This window comes from Echinops telfairi, unplaced genomic scaffold (genome assembly GCF_000313985.2).
Source record: "Echinops telfairi isolate 266 unplaced genomic scaffold, ASM31398v2 ScPeMD7_3509;HRSCAF=4178, whole genome shotgun sequence".
Lineage (NCBI taxonomy): Eukaryota > Metazoa > Chordata > Mammalia > Afrosoricida > Tenrecidae > Echinops > Echinops telfairi.
Window position 1 is genome coordinate 6760791 of NW_022107407.1, and position 14814 is coordinate 6775604.

General features: G+C 42.4%; 1 pseudogene; it reads right to left on the reverse strand.

Annotated features, from left to right (window-relative positions):
• Positions 1–1623: 1623 nt before the first annotated feature.
• LOC101656301 lies at positions 1624–2735 on the reverse strand (annotated as a pseudogene).
• Positions 2736–14814: the final 12079 nt, after the last annotated feature.

The following is a 14814-nucleotide window of genomic DNA, read 5'->3' on the forward strand; positions in this document are numbered from 1 at the left end:
TCTGCTACCTTAATACTAAACCTATAAATATATGCACATAGATCTATTTTCCCATCCTCATATATAAATATATTTGCATATGTTCATTACTTTATCTAGACCTTTATAAATGCCCTTTGCAAATAGATGATTTTGAGCAGTAAAGTGTGCCTGACCCAAGCCATAGTGTCTTAAATTGCCCCATATGCATATGAAAGATGGATACTGAATGAAGAAGACCATAGAACAGCGTTTCTCAACCTGTGGGTTGTGCCCCCTTTGGGCGTCGAACGACCCTTTCACAGGCGTTGCCTAAGACCATTGGAAAACATATATTTCCAGTTGTCTTAGGAACCAAGACACCGCTCCTCTATCAATCTCCAGGCGGGTCCACCCACATGCAGATACACCCACATACGAATACCCAGTGTGATGACATCATCACACCCATCACATACACCCCATATTAATACAGGTGTATGTGACAAGGTTGGCAACCTAATGAACATATGTGGACCGGTCACACATGTGTAGAGAGCAGCTGCTGTGTAGAAAGCAGCTGATATGTTGAAAGCAGCTACTCTGTTAAAAGCAGCTACTGTGTTGAAAGCAGCAGTATTGGAGGTAAAATGACACTTCATGAATTATAATTACTGGGCAAATATAAAATCACATCCTGTACTGTGAAATCATCAAATCTGTACCATGGGAACTTAATCTAGATGCTGATCAGTCTTTTTATATTCAGCTTTGATTGATGTGAATACTGCCCCCCTTGTGTTAGTAACAGGTATGTAAAAAAACCCCAACAGAATGGTAAATCATAGGAAACTTATGAACTGTATTGACTGAACTATGCCATGTATCATCTTTTGTATTATTAAAGCTATTGTTATATATTATTTTCATTAGCAAGCCATCCCATGATAATGAATCGTGTAGAGAAGAACATTGAGAAAAGAAAAAATAGTGAGGATTTTTTTTTTTGACAGAGTAGAGCAACTTTATTCAGAACATCAAGAACATGCGAGCAGGGAACATCCAGCCAGGCTGCTCCCAAGATGCCATCTGCCTTCCCACACTCACTCCAGGACACAGACACAGGGCAGTCCCCTCGCCCAGGGGCACGACCAGCCTGGCTGTAGTCCAACTCCCTCATCAGTCAGGACAGAACCGAACAGTAGGCCCGCACGCCTTTGCAAGGGGGACATGTGTGGCCTAGGGCTGGGCATCCACTGGAGTGCAACTGACCATATTACCAAAACCAGGTGGCCGCTGGCTCGAGACCCACTGGTCGGGCGGCTTCTCTTCACTAGCTCACCATGCTTCTTACTTCCGTGTTCATGAACACCCCGGGGAAGACTGAGCCCATGGAGGGTCAGGTGGATCCCACAGCATGCTTCGGTTGACTGAGACAACCTAGTCTACAAGCCGCTGTGTCGGACGAAGCCTTAGGGACACTTGGGAATGGGCCACTGTCCTGGGGCACGCTCTGCCTGCTACTGCCACACCGACAGCAGCTGCCCTGACAGGTGGCATTCACAGAAGCGGTGGCATCGACAACACACTGGGCTAACAGGTACTGGGGGTGGGCTGGACCCTGCCGGGGGCACACGGTGCTCTGGGACATGACAGGAAGGGGTGCTACTGGAAGTCAAAGAACAGCTTCCGGGGTGTCACGAACTTTTTCACCACTTTGTGCAGGGCCACCAGGGGCTGCAGCACATCGATGAGGGCCTTCTTGAGCTCGCCCGTGAGCATGGCGCCACTGCTGTAGTCCTTCCGGATCTGCTCTAGCCTTTCGTCCTCCAGGAAGAAGGTGAGGTACATGAAGGACACATCCACCTCACAGCTGCTGCAGTGCTTGTGGTGCTCCTCCACAGTGTCTCTGCCCCCAGAAAACGCATGCTTGTTGACCTTGCTCTTGATCTGCTTGGCCAAGGCTTCCCAATACAGTCGCTGTCGGTGAAGCCGAAGATGCTTTTCACCTGGTTGAAGGTCACGTGCTTCTTAATCTTCACCACGTTCCTGTAGAAGCCTGTGCTTGACCCCATGTATTCGAGGTCCGAGAAGATGAGGGTATTGTTGATGTCGAAGCCATAGGTGATGATGTCCTTGGCGTGCTCCACAGCATAAAAGTGCTCCTGATCCAGGGTCAGGTCCTTCCACAGGCATTTCTCCTCATCCATCATCTGGATGACCAGAGGCACGTTGAACACGTCCTGCAGCCACTTGGTGAAGATGAATAGGATGAGATGCCCCAAGTGCATGGCTTCGGAGGAGGGGCCCCTGTCTGTGCACAGGTAGAAGGGCTTCTTGTTCTCGTAAGTATCCAAAACTTGATTCATATCTCTGTGTGAGGAGAAGATGCCCCTGCGCAGGAAGTGGTGGGCCTTCTGGACGATGGCTTGCTCTGTGCGGTTTTTTGTTTGTTTGTTTTTTTGAAATGTTCTTTTTTTTTTTTTAATATTCATTCTATGTGGTTTATCAGCTCAGTGTCAATTTTGCTGCTTCTGAATCAGACGACGACTACGAGCTTGTCTTAGTCAATGCCCATGGAGCTGCTGGTCCACAAAGTCCGCCTTGGGCCCCATAGTGTCACCCCCAGGGCCTGAGGGGAAGCCAGCCTTGTAATCCTCACCTACTGCTGCTTTGTAGCAGGCCTTCAAAGTCAGCAGGATCGTCTTGGCCTTCAGGCCTTCCAGAGACTTCTCTTGAGCAGCGATGCTGCTGAACAGCTCTGCTGGGGATGCCATTTTCCGGGGCCTGTGCTCACAGCGGGCGAGGGAGGTGGCTGACTTGCTCAGTGGTGGAGAAATCACCTGCCCTAACATGGCTGGCTGTGTTGCTGGCTAAGCCACCATGAGGATTTTTTACAGTATGGTTTTACCTCAATAATTCCAGCAGGAATTGAGAAACTGTAATGTGTTATTTGTTGTGAAGTTCTATCAGCCAAATCTCTGAAGCCAAATAAACTAAAATGCCATTTTGATAGCAATCATCCAAGCTTTGCTGAAAAGGATACCAACTATTTTAGAAGCAAAGCTGATGGACTCAAGAAAGCCAGACTTGACACTGGTGGCAAGTATTATAAACAAAATGTAGGAGCCATTGAAGCTTCATATTTGGTGGCACTCAGAATCACCAGAGCTATGAAGCCTCACACCATTGCTGAGAGGATTTGCTGTTGCCAGCAGCCAAAGACAGTTTGAGCTATGATCGGAGACAAATTTTTTACGAAACTGAGTGCAATTTCCTTATCTACCAACACTGTCCACAGAAGAATAGATGACATGTCTGCTGATATTCTTTATCAGGTAATCCAGAAAATTAAATCTGCTCCATTTCCAATATTTAGCATCCAGCTTGATGAATCTACAGACATTGCAAACTGTTCACAGTTACTGGTTTACATGAGGTATCTTAATGATGGCAACTTTAAAGATGAATTTCTATTTTTTCAAACCTCTTGAAACAACAACTACTGCACATGATGTATTTGACACAGTTGGTTAACTTCTGAAAGAGCATAAGATCTCTTCAGAAAAGGTTTGTGGTGTTTGCACAGATGGTGCTCCAGCTATCCTAGGCTGTAGATCTGGATTTCAACGTTTGGTAATGAATGAGTCACCAAAAGTCATCGGAACTCACAGTATGATTCATCGACAAATATTAGCAACCAAGATGTTGCCACAAGAGTTATAAGAAGTCATGAAAAATGTCAGAAGTTCTGTCAATTTTGTAAAAGCAAGCACTTTAGACAGTCCACTGTTTTGGCAACTGTGCAATGAGTTGGATGTGCCGAATAATGCTCTGCTATTTCACACTGAAGAGAGATGGTTGTGAGAGGAAAAGTTTTAAAACGTGTTTTTGAGCTTCGTAATGAACTCAAAACGTTTTTTAATCAGAAAGCAAGAATGTAGTTTGAAGCACTTTTCAGCAATGAAAGTGAACTGCAGAAAATAGCTTACTTGGTTGCCATCTTTGCCATCTTGAATGAGTTAAATTTATCACTGCAAGGGCCAAATTCAACATACCTTGATTTGTCTGAAAAGATCCAAATATTCCAAATGAGACTTCAGGTTTGGAAAAAAAAATTTGATGAAAATAAAATTTACGTGTTTCCTACCTTATCTGCTTTCTTTGAGGAACATGACATTGAACCAGGAAAAGGGTTATGATGATAACTTCTGTGAAAGAACACTTGCACATGCTTACAGACAAAATGTCATCGTACTTTCCAAATCCACCTGACACCCCATTGGCACTTGCCAGAAGCCCAATCACTGTGAAAGTTGAAGATGTTCCTGAGACAGCACAAGAGGAGTTCATTGCACTTATTACCAGTGATGCAGCGAGAACTGATTTCTCTACAATGCCAGTTACAAAATTCTGGATCAGATGCTTGCAGTCATATCCTGTCCTGTCTGAGACTGGGTTGTGCCTTCTCCTTCCATTTCCAAAAATATATCTTTGTGAAACAGGGTTTTCCAGCTTGTTGTGTAAGATGATCTTCGTTGTGCTCTTGCAAAGACTGCCCCGAGAATTTCTGATCTGGTGAGAAAGAAGTTATCTCAACCTTTGCACCAACATTGGCTTTTTACGCATACAGTCACAAAATGTAGCAATGTAGTTTACTGTTGTTATATTAAGGCAGTTACCCATGTTACACCATGCTTCAAGATAAAATTTCATTTATTCGTAATTAGAAATAAATATTTCACAAAATATAATTACAGATTGTTTCTGTGATTAATCACTATGCTTTAATTATGTTCTATTTGTAACAATGAAAATACATCCTGCATATCAGATATTTGCATTACAATTCATAACAGTAGCAACATTACAGTTATGAAGGAGCAACAAAAATAATTTTATGGTTGGGGGTTACCACAACATGAGGAACTGTATTAAAGGGTCTCGGCATTAGGAAGGTTGAGAACCACTGCCATAGAAGAATCAACACCTTTGAATTATAGTCCTGATGAAGAATATTGAAAGTACCAAGGATTTCCAAATGAACAAAAAGGTTTGTCTTGGACGAAATACATCCTAATACTCCTTAGAGACAAGGTTGGGGAGATTCATTTCACTTACTTTGGACATGCTATCAGGCGAGAACAGTCCCTGGAAAAGGGCATCATATTGGTAAAGTAGAGGGACAGGGAAAAAGAGGAAGACCCTTGACAGATGGTTTGGCACAGTAGATGAAACAATGGGTTTAAACTTAAGAACAATTGTGAGGTTGGCACCACTGTTATTGTTTCTTTATGTCATACAGAAGGTTGCTATGATTTGCAATCAATTTTAGGGCACCTAACAATAACAACAAAAATATATTTCTAAAGTCCTTGCGTAACACAAGTAATTTCTACTTGATTACTAACTCTAAGGTTGTTAGTGGCTGTGGGAAGCTGAAAGTTTTCTCCAAAGTTGTCTCCCCAAAATATATGCCAAACTTAGCTGCTTGCTGCATGTGGAAAATTACTATACACTTGGAGGTCTACAAAAGTAGGTCAGGGTTATTCTCCCTAAGGGTTATCAGTCATCCAGAGCAAACAGACACCATTGTTTATCCCATAATAAGTAGGGCCCACTTCCTTCTGATAAGGATAGTAGTAGATTGTTTCCCTGAAGGAGAGCCCAGGAAGGTCAAGCCCATGCAAGGGTAACCAAGGTTAGGTCACCATCATGAATCTAGGGTCTGCCCTTCTTTTCACATGTATACCTCTAGTTCCACCCCTTCCTATCATGGGTACTCCCCTAGCCCATCCCCTTCCTTTTATGTGTATGCCCATTGTATTTCCCCCTACTATTGCTTGTATTGCCTATTGTGCAGCCCTTTCCGGTGACATGTGTGGTTACCTGTTATCATATCCCCTAAGTTGATATAAGCCTTGGTTAGCAATAAATGGTGCTCTCTCCACAGGGGCCACCAAGCGCGGCTGAGGTGAGCATGCTACCTATGAAATGTGTCTGACTTCTTTATTTGACTCTCCCATTTCTTTTTGACTTTACTATGATCCTTATATATATCTTAACTGTACAATTGCACCTACTGAACCTGCGATGAGTTGTGGGGAGGGGGCTGGCCTACCCCCACAAGTGGCATTGAGGAAGAAAGATCTGTTATCTGTGTCAGTTAAGATTACAGTTAGAAAAACGCCATAGCATTATTGTACTCTATAACACACAGGGTCACCATGAGCAGGATTCAACTAGAAAGCAACATTTTTGTATTTTAATTTTTCTGTATAAATTTTGATGATTGGGTTATTAAGTGTACGCCCCCCACCACCACCACCACCAACATGTGAGGCTCATGAAGGCAGACTTTATGTTTTGTTCATTGCTATGTAACCAGTGGCTAGAAGAAATCCTCAATAAATATTTGTTGAAGGAATGTGTGATGGTGGAAATAAGCCTGAGAGAGTTAAATATCTAAAATTATGTATAGTAGGTTCACAATTGGTTTCCAAGTATATTGCCTAATTGTATGTCTACAATAAACTACCTAGGTAGGCAAGTGACCTTAACTCCAGCAAGTCAATGAAAATTAGAAAGAATCATGGACTTACTATAAGTTACACAGTCTAGGTCATTACTTACTTAGGAGATTCATAAGTTGAATTCAGATCTTCTAATTCCTGTCCAAGATTTATTCTCTTCTAACTATGCTGTCCTAAATTTCTGGGCAAAGATCACATGGCCAAGGAATCAGTGGTCCACCTCTGGACCTTCCCTATTATATTGGAGTAATCCAAAACTGTGCTGAACAGACCTCTTCAAAGTAAAAAAGAGGGTGGAAGGGGGTGAGGCAAGCACATACACACACACACACAAAAGTAAAAAAGAGGCCAGCCCTCCACAGTGGCTAAAGCAATGGTATCTATCATGTTAACAATTGTGAGTATGGTGCAGGACAGGGTGGTATTTTGTTCTGCTGTATATAGGATTGTTATGAATTGGAAACAACTCAATGACACGTAACAACAAAAACAACAATAAAAATAAGCCAATTCTATACAATGGAGTGCGTTTAGACTTATAGAGACCATATAGGCACAATAGAACTGCACCTGTTTCTAAGGATATAAATCTTTTCATTGTTCTCCCGAGGAGCCATTGTTGGGTTCAAAATGCTGACCTTTCAGTTTGCAGCCCAACGTACAACCCACTACACCACCAGTCTTTCTTTTTTTTTTCCTTTAATGTTGGAGTAGTCCTCATTAATCTAGACTCCTTCCCAGGAAGATTTAGAACACCTTAATTTGCACCATTGGGGATAAGCAAAAATTGTGCAGAAAGTAGGCTTAACTTCACACTAAAAAAAATGAAATAAATGGTGGTGCTATTTTAAAATAAATAGTTGTCTTGGATGGTAACCTAGTTTTATGTTTATCACCATCTTCAAAATGATCTCTAACTAATTATGTAATACCAAATATGTGGTTAGGGGAGCTGATACCACAATGTTGTTGTGAGGTGTTTTATTTATTTTTTTAATCTCTAAATAAATCCTCCATTGTAAAAATTCACTTGCCTGAGCGGCTTTGCTTCTGAACTTGTACAGCTTCTGTAGACTCGCTCTTGCCAAACATCTTTCACAACCTGATCTTGATCCAAGAGAACTGTGGGTGGCAAGTTACTAAAAAGGAATCCCAAGTCTATATTGATTTTCACTTTTGCTGACTTCATAAAAATTGTTTCTGTTCTTTGAAAGAGGAAAGTTAAATCATGAGGATGCTAAGGTGCTTTCTGTGGATGGTTTTGCATTTTAGTTCATAGGATGATTTATTAGAATGAAGGAATGTGTATTTCCTGATTTTAGGACACCCTCAGTTAGAAGATACTTTATGTCAATTAGATTCTTCCTCTAAAACACGTTAATACTTTAAGTTACGCTATGTAAGCTTGTACAAACTTTTTAATAGTTTTCTGTAAAATTTTTTTAGCTATCTCTTCAATCTTTTTCCTGGTTTTTCCATTTCTGATTTCAAGGCTTAGAAATTACTTTTGAGAGCCAAAAGAAAACATAGTTAAGTTGAAGATGAAGGAAGGGGAGAGATATAGTACTATAAATATAAATGATTACCAGAGTAGGTCTGACAGAACTGTTTTCCCTGGTGTTGGCATTTTATAGCCAGTCTGAATAAAGATACTCTTGTGTCTTCCATTACATACTGCCTAAGCGTGGGTTTTTATGGGGCTCTTTCATTTAAAGCATAACAGTTCCACATGCTTTCTCAAGAAAAAATGTTCATGCCTTTCCTACACTGGACTAATAAGTAGGTGGGGACCACCTCTGACAAAAATAATAGTGATTGGCTTTTATAAAGCTTCACTATGACTGTTATTACTCTGACTCCATGGAACAAATTTCAGCCTAAACAAGAGCAAGGAAGAAACCTCCGTTACTAAAGACAGCTTTCGGGGGTGATGGCAACAACACTTAGGGAATCTGTTCACAGAAGCATAGTTATCATGTCTACAAGCCACCTCAGATGATGCTCGGCAGAGAGCAAAGAAGCCCAAGAGAAGGAATAAGAGAACTGAGAGCATAAGACCTTCCCATCTTTCAGGAGATTTTGTAACATGATTTATAAGTACACATTACAGTTAGTGCTGACAGTCTTTTAGCATATACATAGGCCCTCTGCCTAATTCACCTTTGATCATCTTAGTAGATGGCACACAGCTGGAATTCCAGGTTGCTGTTTAATAAATGGTTCAGAAGTGGATGAATTTCCCACTATACAGATGCAAAGGTGGAGAACTGCAGAATTTCCAAGTACCAAATGAAAAAGCACCGGGCAAGTAAAGAATGTAGCGGGGACATCTGAGCTGGGCTAGTGATTGCAGAAACTGGATCCCACAATTTCATATTTCTGTTTATGTTGAAAATCATAGAACTTTGCAAAACTCTTGTTGTTGTTGGGTACCATCAAGTTGGCTCCAACCCATAACAACCCTACGTAAAACAGAACAAAATCCTGCACCATTCTCACAGTTGTTCCTATGCCTGAGTCCACTGAGGCAGCCATTGTGTCAATCCATCTCCTTGTGGGCTTTTCTCTTTTTTGCTGCCCTTCTCTTTTACTAAACATGACATCTTTCTCCAGGGACTAATCTCACCTGACAATATGTCCAAAGCATCTAAGACCAAGTCTTGCCATCCTTAGCTCTAAGGAGCCCTCTGGCCTTACTTCTTCCAAGATAGATCAGTTTGTCATGTTAGTAGCCAATTGTACTTTCAATATTCTTCTCTAGCACAATAATTGGAAGGCATCTATTCTTCTCCAGTCTTCCTTATTCAATGTCCTACTTTCACATGCATATGATACAAAGGAGAAGACCATGGTTTGGGTCAGGTACACCTTAGTCCTCAAAGTAACATCCTTGCCCTTCAATACTCTAAAAAGGTCTTGTGCAGCAGATTTACCTAATGCAACATGTCTTTTGATCTCTTGACTGCTGTTTCCATGAGCATTGATTATGTACCCAAGTAAGACAAAAGCCTTGTCAACTTGAACCATTTCTCCATTAATCTTGATGTTAACTACTGGTTCAGTTTTGAGGATTTTTATTTCCTTACACTGAGTTTTAATCTATAATATCTAGACTACCCTCCCCCTTTAATTTTCTTTGTACTACCCTTGATCTTCATCAGCAAGTGCATCAATTCAAGCAAGGTTGTGTCATCTACATATATCCGTTTGTTAATAAGCCTTCCTCCAGTCCTGATGCCACGCTCTTCATATAATCCTGTGGGAACAGGTCCGGGCGCAGGCGAGTGAGGGAGACGGAGTCACCGACAGATGTGTGCACACAGACTCCAGAGACCAGGCTCTGATGGCACAGATCTATTTTATTGTTGTCTTTCAGCAGTTTATATAGGGCGCATCAGCCAATCAAATGTTACCGCGCTTACTCCCTTGTTCAAAAATTGATCCTAATATGGTTATGAAATTGCGCTAATGAGGAAGAGGCAGCAGGCTCTGGCCAGGGGCTAGTGCACACAGGGGAATGCGGGAGCTTACAGAGCGTGCTAGTTCTTGGAGCCATTGTCTTCACCCGTGTGCCGGGAGCCTTTGTACAGAGAAACGGTTTGCCGCTTTGCAGGCCCGCTGGAGAAGGCTGAGCAGCATTCTGCACTTTCTTCTACGCTGTTCCTCCTTTATGCATTCCAATTCCACAGCCATTACCCCCACAGGTTCTGTTAGGTAGTCTAGCGTAAGACACTGGGGTGTCCATTATGCATGCCTAGAGGTCCGAGCTGTGGAAACAAAGGAGTGGTACACTGCACGTGCTCAGAGGTTCAGGTTTCCCCCCAGGTACACCTGGGTGGGAGCTGAACCTGGATTGGCCCACCTAGGCCAGGTGAATTCAAGTCAGCCAATGAGGTCGACCAGGGGTCGTCCACCATGCCTCCCCATGGAGTAATTGAAAAGACAGGAGCCCGGAGTCGACTGCGTGACTTTGCGAGTAGTTTCCAGGAAGGCTGCATGTTTGGGAGGATCCCGGAGGTGCGTGTGTAAACCTGAAACTTCGCCTAACGCTCATAAAACTCACTTGGATCACAAACCAGGCTTCGGCGTGAATTCTTTCTCGCGCAGAGCCAAGGACTGAGGTATGTCTCTCCTCTGAGAGATCTAACAGTTCCTCCTTTTCCTTTAATTCAAGGCTTAATAAATCCACTACTAATGCTTTAGTCATAGCTGTCCTTGCTCATAAGCACAGGAAACATTTCCACAGTAATATACAGAAAATTAAGCAAATTGCAAAGCCCAAATATATAATAAGACTACTGGGAGAAAACAATGATAACAACTTATTGTGCACATCAGAAAAAAGGGAAGTCAAGGTATTTTCTATATTTAAAATATCCACTCTTGTTTGATTTACATGAAGAATTTCTTCAGACATTTGTTGCAAAAGACCAATAAAAGTTTGATTCCATGTTAGATGCAAATACTGTTGTTGAACAATTAAGGCTTGTGTTGAATTTAAATGAGTTTGGTATTGAGTTAAACATATAGCTGAATACCACGGGTCACAGGTTATATGTATTAACTGCCATAAATTATCCACATCTTTAGAAACAAGCCCAATTTGATGCTGTAGTGAGGTTAAGCCCGCTTTTAACAGGATATTTTCATGATACCAAGTGGACAAGGCTTGGGCTGTACTACTAGATAAATTGATTAAAGTTTGTGCAGTTCGTATCGACTGTTGGAAACCCACAACCGTAGTGGTTGTGGCCGTGGCTGCTGCTACAGTCACAGTTATGGCCACAATTACTACCAAAATTCCAAGATCTCTTTTATCACGATGCATTAAAGAGTAAGTTTGTCTTAACTTTAAATCTCTTTGCCACCCTTCAGTAGCATTCACAGGGAACCATAACAACGTACTAGGGCAGCTACTGAGCCATAACAAGGATTCCAACAAGAGCCAATTGTACAATTAAGCAATGAACAATTCATTGAAAAAAGGGAAGTTCTGATCGTGTTGAGAGTACGTGGGAAACAGCTAAGTATAAAAACATGGAGGTTTTACACAAGGGTATACAAAGTATGAGCCATTGGGCCAAAAATCTTCAGTGGTATTTTGAACCTGAACTGTTTTTTCAAAATAATTTCTTTTTTTCATAACACTTGTACCTGGTGGGGGTTGTACAGGTTGTTTTCATTGCACCCAGGGCTGGGCCCATATTATACTGCATATGGCAATGGATGGCAGAGTAATTAAGACCATAAAAGACACCACCCTGAATAGTAACAAAAGACCTATATTCTAAGCAAGAAAAGGAAGCACACAAAAATGGTAGTCCTTAAACTGAAAAAGGTTGTCAACCAGCGTCTTGGTTGGCTGCACTGTGGCCGCTAAACGTGGGAGGCATTCGGGATGGGGTGGGGGGTTGGTATGGTTAAAACCAAAATAAGGGCCCCCAAAACGGATGTATGGGCCCACCTTGTGGGGAGAAGATGTAGAGAAACATCCCTGATACTGCGGATGATCACGAAAACCCCAGCTTTCACAAAAGTACACAATTTCTGGTTTTGCTCTTCTTTGACGATAGTCCGTTCTGTTAAACCAGTCCTTGGGAAACAGGGGAAAAGTTACATTAATGCCCGCCATAGTTCCATTCACTGGGTTGCACCAATCTTTTTCGTGACGGGAAAAATTGGCTGTTTGTACATCATCAAGCACAACAAATTGTCCAAGGCAATCAGACACATTTGAGCTTGAACCCCATAAATAAAAACCAACTGAGTCATTAGATAAAGGAAACATGCCTGCAAAGGATGCCCAATAACTGTTGTTCAGAGGAACAAGCATATTCCTTCCCATAGTGCCATTGGTAGAAAAGGTCACTGGGAGCCTGGACCCCCAGGTAACTGAAACAAGAACTAGAGGATTTCGTACTGCCGCCCATTGGAGGGGCAAGGTGTGAACTTGTGAGTTGGCAGTAATAATGGCACACATTAACAAAAATAAGGTATATGGGCCCGTCTGCTGTCCCTCAGGAGACATCGCTTGAGCTTGAGTCACTAGGGCCTTTAGTGCCCCCCACGTTACTGGCGGTTGTTGGTTAGGGCCTCTGCTACAATGATGTCTGGATGGATGCTGCGGTCCTCCTCCCGGTGTTCGGGGGCCTGTTGACTGTGGTCCTCCTTCATCAGGCTCATCCTCACTTAGAGACAGGTTTTCCATTGCTGTGTGCAGAGGATCCATCTGTGTAGGGTCGCACCAACTGGCCAGGCACCCAAATGGACTTTTCTGGAAAGACACAAGCAAAACCTCTCCCTTGGGTTAGCATGGGATCAGGGCCCTTCCATTGATTGGTCACCCGATCCTTCCATTTGACCAAAGGTAATGGAGGTGTCTGTGACAACATTGAACCCCAATGCTTGTAAGCTGGGGAAAGGCCTTGTCTGTTAATTTTTAAAAAATTCAATGTAAATAATGCCTCCGTTACCTTCTCCTGTGGTATTACCCACCCCCACACACACCCAATGTGGTCCTCCCTTTCCAATTGATTTTTGAGAGCTGTATGAGCATGCTCAACAATACCTTGTCCTTGTGGATTATACGGAATACCTTCAGTATGAGAAATGTTCCAAGAAGAGCAAAATGCAGCAAAAGAGGAGCTAGTGTAAGCCAGCCCATTATCAGTTTGTATAGTATGGGGCACGCCCATCAAAAGCATGGCAGTTTTGACTGCAGAAATCACTGCTGCATTTTCTTTAGACAAGGCTGTAGCAAAAATATATGAAGAAAACGTATCTATAATATAACATGTACAAATTTCAAAGGACCAAATTGGGGAATACCTGTTATATCCATTTGCCGAAGGTCATTAGGGTGGAGGCCACGAGGATTTACACCCATGTGTTGGAGGGGGCCCAACGGGAGTAATGGTCCGCAAGTAGAACAAGTATGAACCAAATGTTTACATGTTGCTTTAGATAACTTTGGGAATAGACAATACAAGGATTCAGCCCCATTGTGGAACTGAGTGTGCATATGGCGAGTTAATTCTAAGAAGTGGACACCCACCAGTTCATCAATCTGTGGATATCCTGCAGATAAGGGACCATCTGATGGGAGCGAATATGCTGCATATAAATAGGATGATTTCTCTGTCCCAACAACATTTGCATGGAGATCATCATGGCATGGAGAACATCTGGGATAGGCTTAATGACAGCAAATGGAAGGTTAAGAAGAGCATTGACAGCATACTGGCTATCAGAAAAAACATTGGCAGGGTTAGGGTAATCGCGCAAAAGCGCCAACGGGGCCAATAATTCTCCATGCTGCACAGAGCCATTGAACTCAGACATGTAAATAACATCAGGATTTTCTTGGGTTTTTGTTGTGTAATCATAGTGAGACTTGGAAGAATCAGTAAATGCCAATGTTGCATGCAGGATAGGCTTGGTTGCCAAAATCCGTTTGTGTTCAATTGAGAAATAAGGAAGGGTACATAAAATGTTGTGCTTGGGGTGATTATTATCAATTCACCCCTGATAAGTAGACAACACTAATTGTGCCAAAGGGGACTCTCCAAATGCCCAAGCAACCAACCCCTTGGATAGTGGGAGCACCAGCACATCAGCCTCCTTGCCAAAAAGACACTTTGCTGTATTCAGTACCTTTCTTGCCATAATAAAACACTGTCCCAAAAAGGGGCTACAGTGGGGGAGGTGGCCATATGGACACAATACACCATTCCTGTTTTTTCCTGAAAAAGAGCTCCCATGGGGAATCCTTTAGTTGGCAACACCAAGGCCAATAAAGGTGCCTCAGGTCGATAATGAAAGAGCACTGCCTCATTTGCAGGGCCTCTCAGGCTTCTGGAGAAATGTTAATAGTGTCCTTTGGTCGTTGAGGGCCTTTAAGGAGGGGAATTAAAGGTGCAAGTTGTTGGGTGGTAACAAGTAAGGACGGGCGAATCCATGCTGTGTTGCCCAAGAACTGCTACATCAATGCCAAAGTAGGGGTAGAAGGAAAAGACAAATGGAGCTTTTGCGGCCTTACCAGTTTAGCAGTCAAGTAGTGTCCAAGAAATAAATAAAGATCCTGTTTTTGAATTTTTTCCACTGCAATACAAAGTCCTCGAGAATTGAATTCCATTGTAATAATTTCTTTTCTTTTTAAAAAAAATCATTTTATTAGGGGCTCATACAACTACTATCACAATCCATACATATATCAATTGTGTAAAGCACATTTGTACATTCATTGCCCTCATCATTCTAAAAACATTTCCTCTCCATTTAAGGCCCCGGCATTAGGTCCTCATTTTCCCCCTCCCTCCCCGCT